Genomic DNA, 17,468 nt, shown 5'->3' with positions numbered 1-17,468 from the left:
AGAAAGGAGTTGATTATGTGAAACGTTAGAAAGCAAACGATTTCCCATATTTTACTTTTCAATGCTAATTAACCTAAGTGAAAGCACCTAGATCAATCCTATCAAACATGCATTCAAGCTCTAAAAAGTTAGATAATCATAACATGTTTAACGCATTAGACATAGAGAAAGGCTATTAACTCAAGTGTACAACTTAGTATGGAAAAGTCCACCTAATTGCAATCCTCTTTAATTAAATTCGATATTTGTCCAAAACCTTTACTACTTTGATTCAAGTTTACACAAAACAAAAAGTTGATTTATGTTCTTAAACCTAGCAACAATTATGCATAAATCCTATATGTTTCGAACCACACAAGATTAACACACAAAGGATATCAATTACACAAATTTAATTAATCATTCTCACCTAAGCAACTTAAAAATCACAACATAGGAATCAAAATTTCTCATTCAATTATAAAAATTCCAGAAATAATACTTTGTTCAAACATATATGTCAACTAGTTCATAACCAACGAATTCAAAACAAGGTTTACAAAGGAGAATCGGATTACACCGTGGATGATGATGAGGATGAATGATTAACGTTGTGGTCTCTTGAATCTCGAAAGCAAGCTTCAAGGATGGTGATGGATGATGGATGCTCACGGCTCTTCTTCTCCCTTGGCCTTGCTTGAACCCGTGGAGATGACTAGAGGATGGAGAGAGGGATGAAGATGCTCACGGCTACAAAGGGTTTTCTGATTTTTTCTAAAGTGTGATAGTGTAAAATTTGGAACCCTAGCCTAGACATCTAGAATGAGGGAGCATATATAGGGGACGGCATGTCTTGGTCTCCAAGCCGTGTACTTCTCTAATAAATCCATGGAATTAATCTGAAAATTCCACATAGTTTCCTCCAATGATAGCTTGCCAAATAAGCCCTATGATGTGGTCCAACCAATCACAAAATTCTCTAAAATACCTCCCTAAATAATCTTGCCGAAATTCCTTGATAATATTCTGATTTTCTCTCTTTTATTTCGGCCAAACTACCTTTAGGGATTTTAGGAATGTATCTCGACACCTTTTAGCACTTTTCTTGGTCTCCACACTTTTGCTTTCCTTAAAAATTGCCCTAGAAAATCTCTTGCCGAAATCTTCTTGGTTCTTGCTTGATTTTCACGCCAATTGACAGGACCCGCCCCGAATTTCGCCCTGAAATCCGAGGTGGCCCTGCGGGGCCCACCTTAGAGATAACTCTACCGAGGACTGGTCGAGTCATCCCTAAAGTGGACTACCCAAAACAGTAACCCACGATAGATCAGAGCCAAACAAAGAAGTGCGGAAGCAATTCACCAACTATGCCTCGAACCATGTACGCCCGACCACAACTAATAGCGCCTGCAAACTGGGCAATAGAAACCGAAAGGCCCAGGGGAAAGTAGACGAAAAACGTTAGCGTGAGTGGACAAAAATAAACAATTTAAAAGAAAAATGATTTCATACTTTCCCACACTTATTCCTTTTAAAAACACGATGCATGCAACATTTAAGAAAAACACATTTAGCTTTAAATCCAAGGATTTCAAAACGATAAACCGACTAGCCTCGCTAGTCAAAACATTCGAAAATCATGTATCGTAAACCGAAATCTCGTTTCTCAAGAAAATAAGACCAGCCCCGCTGGTTACGATAACATCGAAATCCACAATTCTCGTGAAAACATACCAGCCCCGCTGGTTACGAAAATAACGGACTAGCCCCGCTAGTCAAGTCACGAAAAAGTATGGGGAAGAAGTTATCACCATACAAGAAGGGAGCCTCCCAGGCTCGGGTCGGAGTGTCCCACACTCTGGAGCATCCCATGCTCTGCTCTTACTCACCCACAAACACATAGTAAGCAGGGAGGAGTACTAATAGGCTAGCTAGCAATAAATATGACGACCCAGGTATGGTGGGTTAAAATCCATCTGAAAACTCGAAAATCAATAAGGCTTCCCCATCATCTCACGAGAAAATACATATGCCAATGACGTGACCCCGCACGCCAAAAATATTCTCGAAATCATAAACCAAATCTGAAATCATCAACAAGACATTCCAAATGCCAAATTCCATCGAAATCCTATTTCGAAAAATATTCAAAATTCTCAATATCGACGAAAAGAAATGTATTATAAATTTCCGGAAATCACCTCGGAAAATAATTCGTCGAAAATCACTTAAATCACAAGTTCAAATCCGAGCGAATAAAACTCACGTTCCAAAAATCATGATGGAAAATCCAAGTAATATTCCAAAACCGAAATCGTATCCGAAACTAAAATAATATGGTAATTAATAAAACATTAATTCGAAAAATAAATGCATGCATCAATATTCAAAAACAAACGTCCACTCACAGTACTATTGGTGACCACACAAACGAGTTCCTTCATCTAGCCATAGCTCGCAACAACGTCCTGTACACAAGTACATTTCCATAAACGACAATTCGAATAAATAATTACGAACCTAAACGAAACCCGAAAATCCCTATCTTCACTACTTCTCAATTTCAACCCAAATCTCTTCCACAACACCAATTCCTCAATCAACATATTCCACAACGAAAACGAGGAAAATCCGACGGCCGGATTTCCAACAATTCCATCACAAAACACCGAACTTCGAAAAATCACAAACAATTCCAAACTCCTCCAAAATTCACCAAACTTCATATACAAGCTCTACAACATATATACAATTTAATGGACTAAAAACTGGAATTAAATCACTGCTCAACACACCTCCACGCGCCACCAACAGTGGCGGCGCGTGGGCCCCACGCGCCGGCGGCCACCACCTCCGATGGCCACCAAATTTGGACAGTAGCATCTACTCAACACACCCAACCATTCATTCAACTACAACAAGTTCCAATTTTACCTGAAAGAGCTCCAATTCGGCCGGTGAAAAATTTCCAGAAACTCCAAGAACCCTAGAAATTGCAAATCGTTAATTCGACCTCTACACTGCAAATTGAAATGAAAGACCTTAGGGGAAATGATCTATGTCAAAAACCGAACCTTCGATGTCAATTTCGTGGCCGGAAACGGTCGGAATCGTCGGAAATCGATGAAAGTTCCGATCTGCTACAGTAACCTTCACAGCTCAATTCCGAGCTCCACCGGTCGAGCCACCGCAAAACACCACCCCAGGCGTGACCAGAGTGAAGAGGCGAGCCAGCTGATGTCCGGATTCCATCGTGGGTCGGCCGGTGGAGGAAGAAATCGGAGGAGGAAGAATCGGGCCGAAGAGGAAGAAAAGGTCGGGGGAGAAGAGAGAGAAAAGCCGGTAAGTTTCCAAAAATGGAAACTTACCACAGTAACTCGGCTATTTATAGAAACTTACCATGAACAGTAATCGTAAACAGTAACTATACTATTTTGCTTATAACTTTCGCATACGAGCTCCGATTTTTACGTACCACATATCCACGCGCTCGGTTTAACGTCCCCTACAACTTCCATGAAGAACATTTTCTCAAATTTTGACCCGAACAAAAAGTCGACTTTTAGGGCCACTAAAAGTACTAAACCGAATGTAAAAGTGAAAGTAAAGGTCGTTTACCGTCCAAATGACTAGTAAACAGGTAAATTGAGATACGGGACGTTACACCAATTCTCTCTCCCCCTTTGTATTTTCACGGCAAAGCTTCCTAGGGTTTATTCTTTGCGTCACAAACCCTAATTCCATAGGCCTTTAGTGGGCTTTGATCCAATTGCCGAAAATCCACAAAGTCTTGAGAGTTCTTGGGCCTTGTTGCTTCAACTTCAAGCCTTGTCACCTTCCAATGTCATGACACTTCATTTTTCCATTTCCTTTTCATGGTTGCGTTGGAAACTTGCTTGGTAAGCTCTCCTCCTTTTCGCAGGGTTTCCTGGTTGAAGCAGGAAAACTTCTTTTCTTCGTTTCTGCTCATTTCTGTGGCCCATTGTTTCTCATTTTTGCTCCCCTTAACGTTTGCAAGCTCCTCTTTCCATTTATGAGTTCATTTCCACCTTTTAGCTCCGAGGTAAAATAGAAACTGTCAATGAAAAATAGAAACTTTCCTAAAATGAAAAACGGAAACTTTCCTAAACTAAAATGGGAAACTTTCTAAAAATGAAAAATAGAAACTACAAAATGGAAACTTTCTACAAATAGGAACTTTCCCAATCGAAGAATGGAAACTTTCCCAGACAGAGTTTTATTAAGGAAATAACGCAGAAAATGTAGGGAAATGCAGTTAAAACGTCGCATTAAAATACTCCTATCAATTTACCAAAAAAGCAATCACTTTACTTATGTGACAACAAATGTATTGTCGATCTGGTAAATAATCATATTAGACCTAAAATTTCTCAAGTCCTTATTCTTGTAATTAGGTTCTTCTTTGTGGAATTAGAGTCATTTCTTTTGCAAATTTCATCAATGATGAGATATTTTACAACAAACTACCACATTTGACGTATTTAGTGATAATTATAATTGTAATCAAAGTAATTACTATATTTACGATCTTTATTACAGCTTTTTGAACAATTTACATATAAAACGATTAATGAGTACTTAATATGGTAAAAAAAAAATTTAAGTACACATGTCAAATTATAAGTGAATGTTGACCTGTACAACAGGTTTCACCAACTAATTTAATTTAATATATATTTAACATCAACACTAAGACTTACCCAGTTGTAAGAGGTATTTGTTGATTTTTTTTTTTCGCAACGAATTCTTTAAAAATTGCTGTGAAATTTGATATGTCACTGAATTGGGGTTTGGGTAATGGAGGCTTTGCTAGGTATGTTATTGATTTTGCCCACCTCCACTTCTAACTATTTGAAGGAGGGGGAATGCACCATGTTAAGTTGGGATTGCGTCGTCTTCTGGATTTTGGTGCATGTTAATGAATTAGGCAAGTGTCTTATGGGTTCATCTTATCACGAGGTGAATCTTTCTTGCACTTAATGTCTGATTTTTAATTTCTCTTTGGTTAACTGATATACTTTGATGGTAAAAGAATTTCTTTCTGTGATCCAGAGATATGAAAAGCTGGTGGTGTGGGGATATTAGCTGTCACCGATATCGTATGGACTAAATGACAGCCACTGCAATCAATTTCTTGGAAGAAGTTGGAGACATGTAAGCATCACTGTATGACTCGAATAGAAGATAAGTAGAAGAACAAGTGAGAATTAATTGAAATATGTCATCTGGCTAATATGTATCTTTTTACAGATTCCTAACAACTCAACAGAACCTTTAGGAGTAATGGTCTTGAAGTCTTGAGGACTGTTCCCGGAACGTTGGTAAGCATTATAAAGATGAAGTTATGTGCGACATTATTGATATGGATGCTTGTCATATTTTGTTTGGACGACCTTGGCAATATGATGTGGATGTGATGTATAAAGGCAGGGATAATGTGATGTTGTTTATGTGGAAAAACCATAAAATTGCTATGGCTCCTGTGTGTCAATTTGAGAAATCTGGTGGGAAAAAAGGGGAGAGTTTTCTGACCTTGTCTAGCAGTGAATTTAAGATGGAGGAGGCCTTTAAATAATCTGAGATTTTCTGTCCAGTGGTGATTAAGGGGTTGTTGGCTGCAGAAAAGGAAGAGGTGGTGATTCCTAAGGAAGTGCAGAAAATGTTGGGAGAGTTTGAAGAGTTGATCGCGGATGAGTTGCCCAACGAGTTACCACCTATGAGAGACATTCAGCATCAGATTGATTTGGTGCCTGGAGCTAGCTTGCCCAATCTGCCACATTACCGAATGAGTCCCAAGGAGAATGAGATTCTGAGAGAACAGATTGAAGACTTGTTGAAGAAAGGGTTCATTCGAGAGAGTATGAGTCCTTGTGCAGTTCCAGTCCTCCTTGTTCCTAAGAAGGGCAATCAATGGCTGATGTGTGTTGATAGCAGGGCCATTAATAAGATAACTGTGAAGTACAGGTTTCCTATTCCTCGTTTGGAAGACATGCTTGATGAGCTAGAGGGTTCCAAAGTGTTTACCAAGATAGACCTTCGTAGTGGATACCACCAGATTCGAATCAAGCCAGGAGATGAATGGAAGACAGCTTTTAAGAGCAAGGATGGCTTGTACGAGTGGATGGTTATGCCATTCGGATTGTCTAATGCACCCAGCACCTTTATGAGGCTTATGAACCAGGTTCTTCGTCCTTTTATTGGTTCCTTTGTAGTGGTGTATTTTGATGATATACTGATATATAGCAGGACCAAAGAAGAACATCGGGTACACTTGAAGCAGGTTTTGGGAGCTTTACAGAAGAATAAACTGTACATCAACCTGAAAAAGTGTACATTCTGCACCAGCAAGTTATTATTTCTGGGATTTGTGGTTGGAGAAGAAGGCATTCAGGTTGATGAAGAGAAGGTACGAGCTATAAGAGAATGGCCAGCTCCAAAAACAGCTTCTGAGGTGCGGAGCTTTCATGGTTTAGCTACCTTCTACAGGAGGTTTGTGAAGAATTTCAGTACCATTACTGCCCCTATTACTGAATGTTTGAAGAAAGGCAAATTCCAGTGGGGAGAGAAGCAAGAGAAGAGTTTTGCCTTGATCAAGGAGAAACTTTGTACTGCACCAGTTCTCGCTCTTCCTAATTTTGATAAGGTTTTTGAGGTTGAATGTGATGCTAGTGGCGTGGGAGTAGGTGCTGTATTGTCACAAGAGAAGAAACCAGTAGCATTCTTTAGTGAAAAGCTAAGTGAAGCTGGTCAGAAGTGGAGTACTTATGATCAATAATTTTATGCAGTGTTCCGGGCATTGAGGCAATGGGAGCACTACCTGATTCAGAGAGAATTTGTACTGTTCACGGATCATCAGGCCTTGAAGTACCTTAACAGTCAGAAAACTGTGAATAAGATGCATGCAAGGTGGGTGAGTTTTCTGCAGAAATTCCCTTTTGTGATTCAACATAAATCTGGTACTCTTAATAGGGTGGCAGATGCTTTGAGTAGGAGGGCTTCCTTGCTGGTCACTTTAGCCCAGGAGATTGTGGGGTTTGAGCTCTTGAAAGAGTTGTATGAGGAAGATACTGATTTTAAGGAGATCTGGACCAAGTGCAGTAGCAATAATGCTGTTGCAGATTTTTATGTGAATGAAGGATATTTATTCAAAGGCCTATGTATCCCTAGTTCTTCATTGAGAGAGAAACTGATTAGAGATCTGCATGGAGGGGGTTTGAGTGGACACTTGGGCCGAGACAAAACTATTGCTAGCCTTGAGGAGAGGTATTTCTGGCCACAGTTGAAAAAGGATGCAGGAACTATCGTGAGGAAGTGCTACACCTGCCAGGTTTCTAAGGGTCAGTCCCAAAACACAGGACTTTATCTTCCTTTACCTGTTCCTGATGATATTTGGCAGGATCTCGCTATGGATTTTGTGCTGGGATTATCCCGTACCCAAAGAGGTGTGGATTCTGTGTTTGTGGTAGTTGACAGGTTCTCTAAGATGGCGCACTTTATAGCTTGTAAGAAGACTGCTGATGCGTCCAATATAGCCAAACTGTTTTTCAGGGAGGTGGTTCGTTTGCATGGAGTGCCCAAGTCCATACCTCTGATAGAGACACAAAATTCCTTAGTCACTTTTGGCTTACGTTGTGGAGAATGTTTGGAACAGCCTTGAACCGTAGCAGCACAGCTCATCCTCAAACTGATGGACAGACAGAGGTTACTAATCGAACTTTGGGTAACATGGTTTGGAGTGTTTGTGGAGATAGGCCCAAACAGTGGGATTATGCCTTGCCACAGGTGGAGTTTGCTTATAACAGTGCTGTACATAGTGCAACAGGGAAGTCCCCATTCTCATTAGTTTATACTGCTGTTCCTCGGCATGTGGTGGATTTGGTAAAGCTTCCTAAGGTTTCTGGTGTTAGTGTTGCTGCTGAGAGCATGGCTAGAGATGTGCAGGCTGTTCGAGACGAAATTAAGGCCAAGCTGGAAGCAACTAATGCTAAGTATAAAGCTGCAGCCGATAAACATCGCAGAGTAAAAGTTTTCCAAGAGGGTGATGACGTGATGGTGTTCCTGAGGAAGGAGAGATTTCCTGTTGGTACCTATAACAAGCTGAAGCCCAGAAAATATGGTCCTTTTAAAGTGGTGAAGAAGATCAATGATAATGCTTATGTTGTTGCACTTACAGGGTACAACTCTCTATGCATCAACTTCCAGGTGTTATTCACTTCCAGGTATTTGTTCTGCACTTCCAGTATCATAATCTCCTTGGTATTATTACAAATGAAACCGCTTGTATAGACAAAAACAACTGCATTTAGGGGTGCATAACAGTTATCAATTTCTGTCGTTCTAAGTGAACTAACAACTACCCATAATCAAATGAAGTTTTCAATTTGAAACAAATTTTTCACATGTTCATTTAACACTGTACAACAACCACGAAGCTCATTCGTGTACTGATCTAAAAGGTTGTCAGCTTCATGCTTTGTAGAGTATAAGAGTGGAAATTTTGTCCATCCAGCCATGGAGTATGCAAGATTTGAAGAATGCTTGAAGCTGCAATGTGTGACCTGTGAAAATGAATTGAATTAATTTCAAGAAAACATTGGCCTGCAATAATCAATTGGATTTTGTGAGGAACTTGTTGAGTATACCTTGTGAAGCAAATATCTACTTCCCTTCACTTGAATTATGAGATCACCTGAGACTTCAAAAGAAATCGGCAGCGGAAAAAAAAAAAAATTTTAAAAAAAAGAGTCATTTAGTAACAACCTTCTATTCATTAATGATGCAACATATCTTAAAAATACTTTCATATTTAATCAGGTGTGCTTTTACCTTATAGCGTGAGAAGTTATCAGTAGTATCAAGTTTCATAAACTTTATGATTGGTTCCTTTAGAAGTTATCACTGCAACCAAGGCAAATTTAGAAAACCTCTTCACAAAAAACGTACAGAATCAATGATTATGTTGAAGGATATCGACATAATGTGTGCCTCTACAAACTAGGGTTAGAGTTGTAATAGGAATGTGTTCTAGGTATTCAACTGTAATCGGATTCTATTACCTTTTTGGGTACCTTGTAACTCCCTATTTAAAGGGCTCCTATTATCAATAATACACAAAAATTCCATTCTCCTACAACACGTTATCAGCACGAGTTCTAACCCTACCTTCAGAAAAAGAAAAAAAAACCCTTAAAGAAAAAAACCTTTTTCTTCTCTGCCGCCAACCCAAAAACAAAAAAAAAAATCCTCCATTCCGGCCTCAGTCTCAGCCTCGCCTCACCTCACCTCTCCAGCAGTACCTGCAAACCCAGCAGCCCAGCCCGGCCGGCCTCCTCCCCAGCGCCCCCGCTCCCAGACGCCCAGCAGCCCAGGCCGCGATCTGCGATCACACCAGCACGTCGAACTGCAGCAGCAGCCCAGGCCTCCGATCTGCAGCACCTCCGATCAGCCTCCCTCTACACACCGCAACACCGGCGAACTGCAGGGAGAAGAACCAGAGGAAGAAGGAAGTCGCGAAAGAAAAAAAAGGGAGGAAGACCGAAAGAAAAAGAAGAGAAAAAAAAAAGGAAAGGGCTGGGCCCGGAAAGAAGAAAAAAAAAAAAAAGGAAGGGAGAGGGGCAGCCCACCAACTGCCAATTTCCAACCAGATTCCGGCAAATTTAGCTACACGCCTGCATCAACACGCGCGTGTTCTCAAGACCAAAATCATCACGTAAGTTTTTGTAATTAAAGTTGCTGCTTTCATGTATTTTAAATTCTTTTATTTTATGCAGAATATTGGAATATATGTTGCCAAATGATTTTGAGTATTTAACAAAGCGGAATTGTGGGGATTCGCGCTTAACGAACTAAGAGTGTTCGTATGAACTAAAAGTGTTCATAATTAAACGAACTAAGAGCGTTCGTATGAACTAAGAGTGTTCATAATGCTTGGACTAAGAGCGTCCATAAAGCATCAAATTGTGACCATATTAAAAACATCATTGTTTGGTCTAATCCAAAAGAGATTCTTGGAAATCGATTTCTTGGTAGCATAGCTCGGAAATCTTATTATTGTTAGTTTTCGTGGAAGTTTAGCTCCGAAACTAATTCGTTCTTGTTTCACCCCTTTTTCAGGATGTCAAACTCGAACATACTCGATTTTGTTCCATTGGATTATGCAGGCAAAAGATACCTAACGTGGGCTCAAGATGTTGAGCTCCACCTTATTGCCCGTGACTTATTGCATACAATCCAAGAGCTTTGTCCTATAGAAACAGCTCCAGACCCTCAAACTGAGAAAGATATTTCCAGGGCACTTGCCTTCATGAAACGTCACATGGATAGTGACCTCCAGTTTGAGTTCATAAATGAGGATAGCGCTATAAAGCTTTGGCAAGCGCTTCGCGAACGATATGGCAATGTTTGTGACTCCATCCTTCCGAATACAGAAGCAGAATGGAAAGATCTTCGCTTCTCTGAATTTGACACAGTCATGCAATTTTATTCGGAAGCCCTCCGCATCAGAGCAATGATGCACTTCTGTGGCAAGACGATCACAGAAGAACAATTGATTGAGAAAACCCTCAATACCTTCCCTGTCTATGCTATGAGGTCCTGTGATTTATTTCGGACTCATATAAATGCAAGACGGATCACAAGCTTTCAAAAGCTTATTGAAGCTATGGAAATTGCTAAAAGGCAAGACAACGAGCTTGTGAGAAGAGAAATTGATAGGCTTCGAGATAGCTATCCAGAGCATAGTCCCGTGGCTAGAGAAAGTCGCCATAGACGTCGTGATCCATATGATCGAAATGCTCATGAAGGTAGTCGCCAAAGGCGACAATCACGCCACCGTAGGAGCAGTGATTTTGAGGGACTAAGGGTTGGAAACCATAGAGCCAACGTTGGCCATGGTCATAATCTTCCAACGCCTCAGGTCCTAGGGACCATGCACATTACGCCAATGCGCCTCAATCAAGGGAGAATCCTCTTCATGGTATCTATTTCTGATATGGAACGTCTGATCAATGGGCCTGAGTTTGCAATGTACCTAAGAAGGTAGCTGCCTCACAGTGATCAAGACATCGAGTTCAAGAAGACTTTAAATCTGGCGATGAAGACAAAATGCCGCAGATTTTTAGAGTAGTCTTTTATTTCCAAGAATTTTGTAATGGCAATATGCCTTAGTCAATAAATGACAATTGTATTAACTCTTTCTCATGTGGCGCACCCAATGAAATATGATGTCTAGAAAAGTCATTGAGATTAATGGTACTTAAGAGAGCCTCGCTCCACCAACATCTCTCTACTTCCCTGGTCATATTTGATTGGAGTTACCAAACGGATAGAGTGACTACAATGTGTCTTAGTTTGATTTTATTTTGGATTAGATTTTGGAAACTTTGATGTAATCATTGGCTATTAATAAAGTGTCAATTCTTTTACTTAATGTCTTGGACATACCTTAATTCGAACTTTATTATATAAGAGCCAATGGTTTTCATGTGGAAACACATTATGAGAATGGACAGAGTTCCTTTGCATCACCTCTAATGACTACGGACATAAACGAGTCTTAGAGAAACTTATGTGTCGCTCTAGTGGGTTGTATGTAACCACTATTCAAGTTATTGAATCCAACCATGTCATGAGAGACGACTTATGGGATTCTGACACATATAGGCTTTGACATGATGATCCGTGTATTAAAGACTTTACACGGACATCCATTTTCAGAACGAAGAAAAGTAAGAACCAAGAATTGGTTCGAGGAGCTGCACATGCGCCTCATGGCGCCATGATTGCGCAAAGACCGACCATACATGGCCGGCGCCGCCTACCCCCTGCGGCAAATACATGGCATTGACGCCATAAACTCCTCTCTCTACTTCTCAAGTCTATTGTGACATTATGGCTTAACCAAAAGCCTCATTGGTTGATTATAAAGCCCATGTTTCGTTCTATAAAGCCTGTTATTTAGGATTGAGACCATCCTATGCAAAGGAGATTGAGGAAATAATTTCATTCTTACAAAGAATCTAAGGGAATTCTATGGATTTGATCAACCAACTTGCGGACCGTATATATGTTTTATGGTGTTGGTTGATACGCAAACACGCTGGTCACGTGTTGTGCCATTATCCACTCGTAATGCTGCTTATACTACACTCCTAGCACATAACATATGGCTACGGGCTCACTACCCAGATCATCCCATTCAGTCAATTTGACTTGATAATGCTAGAGAGTTTACATCGACAGTTTTCGATGACTATTGCATATCATTGGGTATTGATATCAAGTATCGTATTCCCATGTACACACCCAATTGGTCTCGCGGAAAAGCCACCATTAAACGACTACGATGGTAGCCCGGACATTGGTAATGCGCACCAATATTTCCGTTTGGGTTATGCAATATCGCATGCAGCTATGCTAATTCGTCTACGACTCATAGCAGCCACTCAACTTTTATTTGCGTTACAGCTAGTGACTGGGTTCGAGTCTAATATCTCGTATTTATGCATATTTGAGTGTGCGGTTCATGTGCCAATTGCGCCGCCACAGCGCATCAACATGAGTCATTGCAACGAATGCATATATATATTTGTTGGACATGAGTCTCCAACTATAAGTCCGCTATGTAGAACCCTTGACAGGCGATCTCTATTTCGCTGGATTTGCGAATTGTCACTTTGATGAGACAGTCTTCCCGTCGTTAGGGGGAGATTAGAACGTCAATGTTCAACAAGAACGACAAGAATTGTCGTGGTCTGTCCCCACTATGTCTCATCTTGATCCCCTAAAAGTGACGAGATCACATATACCTGCTGCAAACATGCCTGCAAGGATTGATGTCCCCACAAGAGGACATGGTGCCACCCAGAGAAGATGGGTACTGCACCACTACCATGGATGGTGGTATGGTGACGCCACAAAGGTGGCATAATGGCGTCATAGGCCATGGGTTCCGCTAGAGAGAGTAGGAGACCCATAGGTTCGATGGATTCTCGCCCTAAGAAGAGAGCGAGTTTGGCACAACTTGATCCATTGATCATTGATACTCAAAATCCGTCTCATGAGAATATTTTGGATTGTGGTTATGTCCAAGAGACATCGTTGGGGGACGCCTCAATGTTAGAACCAATTCCTGAGAATATAGAGATCTCTACGAACTACACTAGTGTACATGAAGACGTGGAATTATTGAGACCAATGACATCGAACCTTACTCCGTTGAAGAATGCCAACGTAGAGAAAATTGGCCTAAATGGAAAGATGCGATCCAGGTTGAATTGGATTCACTAACGAAGAGGAAGGATTTCGGGCCTGAGATGCCAACACCTCCTAACATAAAACCTGTTGACATTAATAGGTCTTCATTAGATAGCGTGACGAGAAAAAGAGATGGTAATCTCACCTTATGGCGCAAGGTTTCTCACAACGCCCTGGAATCGACTACGAGAAGACATATTCTCTCGTAATGGATGTCATTGCACTCCACTACTTTGTCAGTTTGGTAGTTTCCAAATAACTGAACATGCAGCTTACAAATGTGGTCACTACATATCTTTATGGGGATCTAGATACGGAATATAATGAAGGTTCTTGTGAACTTTATTTACCCAAGTCAAGTGGCTCTAGACCACGGAGCACGTTTGCAACGAGGTTGAAACGCTCACTAAAGTGACTACTTGATTGGGAAGGGATATGATGAACTATGCCCACGCGTTCCCATGACAAGTTCCGGATTTGCAATTGTCGCGGTTTATGTTGATAAACATAATTGGAACCCTTGTGAGTTAAGGAAAACCGCTGAACACCTGAAATCTGAGTTTGAGAGGAAGGATCTTGGGAGAACACGGTTTTGTATACCGTGTCAATAGATGCTTAGGCATTTTGATAAAGTCAAAGATGCACTCCCATGGTCGTCCGTAGTCTTGACCCTAAAAGGGATCCGTTTCGTCCCAGGGATGATGACGAAGACGTGTTAATAGCAGAAGTGCTTACTTATGTACAATAGGTGCATTATTGTACTTAGCACAATACAAGACCGGACACCTCAATTATTATGAACTTGTTGGCTAGACATAGCCCCGCGCCAACGCAACGCCATTAGATTGGTATAAAGACAATCTTTCGATACTTGAGAGGTACGATTGATATGGGCTTGTTCTATCCCTACAGAGAAAAGAGATAACGGAAGTGTGGGATCGGACCCCACAAGGCAAAATGCCACCTTCCGTGCTCCTCCTCCCCTCCATCAAAATGACAACAGGCACTTCTAAATATTGAAGTGAACCAAATCCGATCTGAGGATAATGTAGCGGACTTATTTACTAAGTCGTTACCAAAATCCACCTTCGAGAAACATGTGAAAAGCATCGGATTAAGAAAGTTATCCGAACTCCCATGATTGTAGCAATCAGGGGGAGATATTGACATCAGGGGGAGGCATGATGTCTACATGTTCGATCTCGAAGAGTGAAGGACGTGTTGTGCTCTTTTTGTCCTTCGACCAGGGTTATTTTTGTCCCACTGGGTTTTTGTTACTTTGCAAGGTTTTTAACGAGACAACAATTAAAGCGTCATCACCAAGTTTGAGCAGCACAAGGGGGAGTGTTGAAGGATATCGACATAATGTGTGCCTCTACAAACTAGTGTTAGAGTTCTAATAGGAATGTGTTCTAGGTATTCAATTGTAATCGGATTCTATTACCTTTTTGGGTACCTTGTAACTCCCTATTTAAAGGACTCCTATTATCAATAATACACAAAAATTCCATTCTCCTACAACAGATTAGACTATGTCAAAACCAAATGAAACAATACCAAATCTAATATACCTCAAACACACTATCCAAAAGCCAAATCAACCAATAGCAGAATGATAAACAAACACTTAGGTAATTTATTTTTATACATCAGTGAGGCATATAACATAGTTTAAGCAAATATTCTACTGAAAGGGAATAGAAAAGATCTCACTATTTAGTCTTGATTACAAAGCTAGAAGTGAGAGTAAGGAAGAGAAGGTCCTCACCCAATTTCTCACAGCAGGAACACATATATCATGACATATATGAATTGACAGCCATCTGAAGTAATAGGTTTCCTATTGCCTGCATATTGTCCATGATTTCATGAAATTAATTCAGGAACCCAAAGAGCAATTTATAGGTTGTCTAAAATAAACGCATAGCAACACAGAATCAAATTAATTCAGGAATGCAAAGAGCAATTTATACAACGAATTGAGCAACATGGAATCAAATTAATTCAGCAACCCAAAGAGCAGTTGAAAGCAAAAGAATCAGTAGCATTTTGAAGTTCACTATTATGAAGTATGAAGTATGATATAACTTCTTTCAATACGAATCTGCTTCTTAGTCTCTAGCATCAGATATAGATTACTAAGCTGCACAGCAGATACTCTCTTTTAATAATTTTTCTCCCATCAGCTTATCTCCATATTAATAATAATGACATCAATAGTTGATTACCTCATGATGTGCAGCAGTCTTATCATCCACAACAAAATAATCATGTCCAATCCATGATAGAATGCTGCCTCCGCTGACCGAAAGCATAAACTCAATCTTCTTACATTTACATGTAAAAATTTGTCCGAATCAGCAAACATCGACATTTTGTACAATAATGTGGAAGTATTGAAAAACTGCATAACAAAATCAATCTAAGCATACTATTGTACCTTTCTAGATCCTATATAAGTGTAGCTAAAGTAGGTTCGATCCCGAAGTTCCAAATCCAATACCAATGGCAGAATCTAAAGTCACAAACTTCAATCAGTAAAAGCTTAAAATACTAAAACCCTATAACTAAAAACAACAAAAGAAACCATTTTGCAAAGATGGGTATCTCAGATAATCAAAGATGCAGTCAAACTGTTGTCTTCTCTGATAAAATGACTTGATATTAGAACATGGAAAAATGTGATGTTATTTATCACAACCTCGCGAAAACGTAAATACTTTCTTGTTTAACAAAATTGGCACGTACCTTTATTCAGAACAGCAATACCATTCTCCAACTCCAGATCATGGAGACATGCCTGGAAAAAGTGATTCCAACTCCAGATCTTGTGAGATAGTTTTCTGACATAAAAAAAGAGGATCAGGAAGCAATTGCCGAACTTCCAAGACCAAGTGAGTTGTATCAATATACACTGGCAGATTACATAAAAGTTAACTCTATGCTGAGAACAACATAGCCACATAGGCAGAGGAAAAGCATGCACTTTTGAACCCAGAAACAATTCAATTGAACAGACCTAATAACACTTGATAGTTTTGACTTTTCGATATGAACCCAGAACAACACAGCATCCAATTTAGCTCTGTCTTTTCTCCCCAATTTCCTAACCCAACCAAATCAAATGCAAGCAAAGAGGCTCAACAGAAACCATAGATAACCCAGAGAGCAGCCACTGCAAGCTTAAAATTTTTCAACATTTCAACCAATTCGATGCGAAAGACTAAAACCAAATTCAAGATTTCACCTCTAGTTTGTTTTTCTTCCCAATCACTCATGTATATGGAGGGAAAGAATAAAATAAAAATAAAAACTAAAAATTAGATCCAATCTAACATGAAAATTCATAAACACACAATAATGAAGCACTGCCAAGTTTCTGAATTACCCAGACCCAGTAAATCATGAATCACAGACAAAAAGGATAAAGCAAAAACAACCGGTCAATAATATTTGTTTGCAGAATAGAGATACACTCATTGAATAAAAGCTTACTTAATCAACAAAAAGCTTACGTTCTATTAAGCGTAAACAACAAAAAGCTTATGTTCTATGAAGCAACCACGCCAAAAAAAAAAAATTGCAGAAACCAAAGAGTTACTTGAGTGACTTCATTTAGCGCAGGGAGAGATAGAAACCGAGGAGGACTACACTTGCAGACACTTCAGAATCCACTGTTCTAGCTGTAGAATCATGTATTTTTCATTTGTACCCTCTGTCTGCATGTCTTCTCTTTGTATGAGGATTCAGCAATTTGTGTTCTTATTGTATTTTGGATGGTAACCAATTCCCTTTTTGAACTCACATATGTACTACTTGCAAACAGATACTACATTCCATTAGCCATTCAATTAATATAAATAGCAAAGTCCTTTTACAAATAAAACTTCCAGGTCAACAAATACCTCTTAATTTAATATATATTTAACATCAACACTAAGTCTTAGTGCAGAGGATGAAAACCTTATAGAAGAACTTCTAAACGCATACAGGCCCAAGATCACAACTGAACTTTCTTTATTTTGGCAAGGTGATTTTGTATTCAAATAGATCAAAGTTCGTTGACCTCTTTAGATTTCTTTTTTATATGCGATTCCACAGACGAGTCCTCTTCACCAAGACATATTACTATACTAGAAATTTTACCCGCGCTTTGCTGCGGGATTTAGTGTTTTCAATGAATTAGAAGCCTTGATTAAGCTAAAGTAGACCTC

General features: G+C 39.8%; 2 long non-coding RNA genes across 4 annotated transcripts; one reads left to right on the top strand and one right to left on the bottom strand.

Moving 5' to 3' along the window:
* Positions 1-4,789: 4,789 nt before the first annotated feature.
* Positions 4,790-5,324, top strand: LOC133708725 (uncharacterized). The gene is made up of 3 exons (XR_009846005.1): positions 4,790-4,959; positions 5,053-5,154; positions 5,251-5,324. It is a non-coding gene; the product is annotated as an uncharacterized LOC133708725 (long non-coding RNA).
* Positions 5,325-8,360: 3,036 nt separating this feature from the next.
* LOC133710717 (uncharacterized) lies at positions 8,361-17,243 on the bottom strand. Of its 3 annotated transcripts, none has more exons than XR_009846822.1 (7): positions 16,003-17,243; positions 15,695-15,769; positions 15,483-15,581; positions 15,023-15,101; positions 8,827-8,898; positions 8,643-8,695; positions 8,361-8,558 (listed from the first exon to the last, which is right to left on the bottom strand). It is a non-coding gene; the product is annotated as an uncharacterized LOC133710717 (long non-coding RNA). The 3 variants fall into 3 exon arrangements; XR_009846820.1 differs by having other exon boundaries at positions 15,483-15,578; positions 16,003-17,234; XR_009846819.1 differs by lacking the exon at positions 16,003-17,243 and having other exon boundaries at positions 15,483-15,578; positions 15,695-15,986.
* Positions 17,244-17,468: the final 225 nt, after the last annotated feature.

The sequence above is a fragment of the Rosa rugosa genome, chromosome 5, assembly GCF_958449725.1.
Source record: "Rosa rugosa chromosome 5, drRosRugo1.1, whole genome shotgun sequence".
Classification (NCBI taxonomy): domain Eukaryota; kingdom Viridiplantae; phylum Streptophyta; class Magnoliopsida; order Rosales; family Rosaceae; genus Rosa; species Rosa rugosa.
Note: the sequence above shows the minus strand (reverse complement) of the source record. Positions and strands in the feature narration are given on the sequence as shown.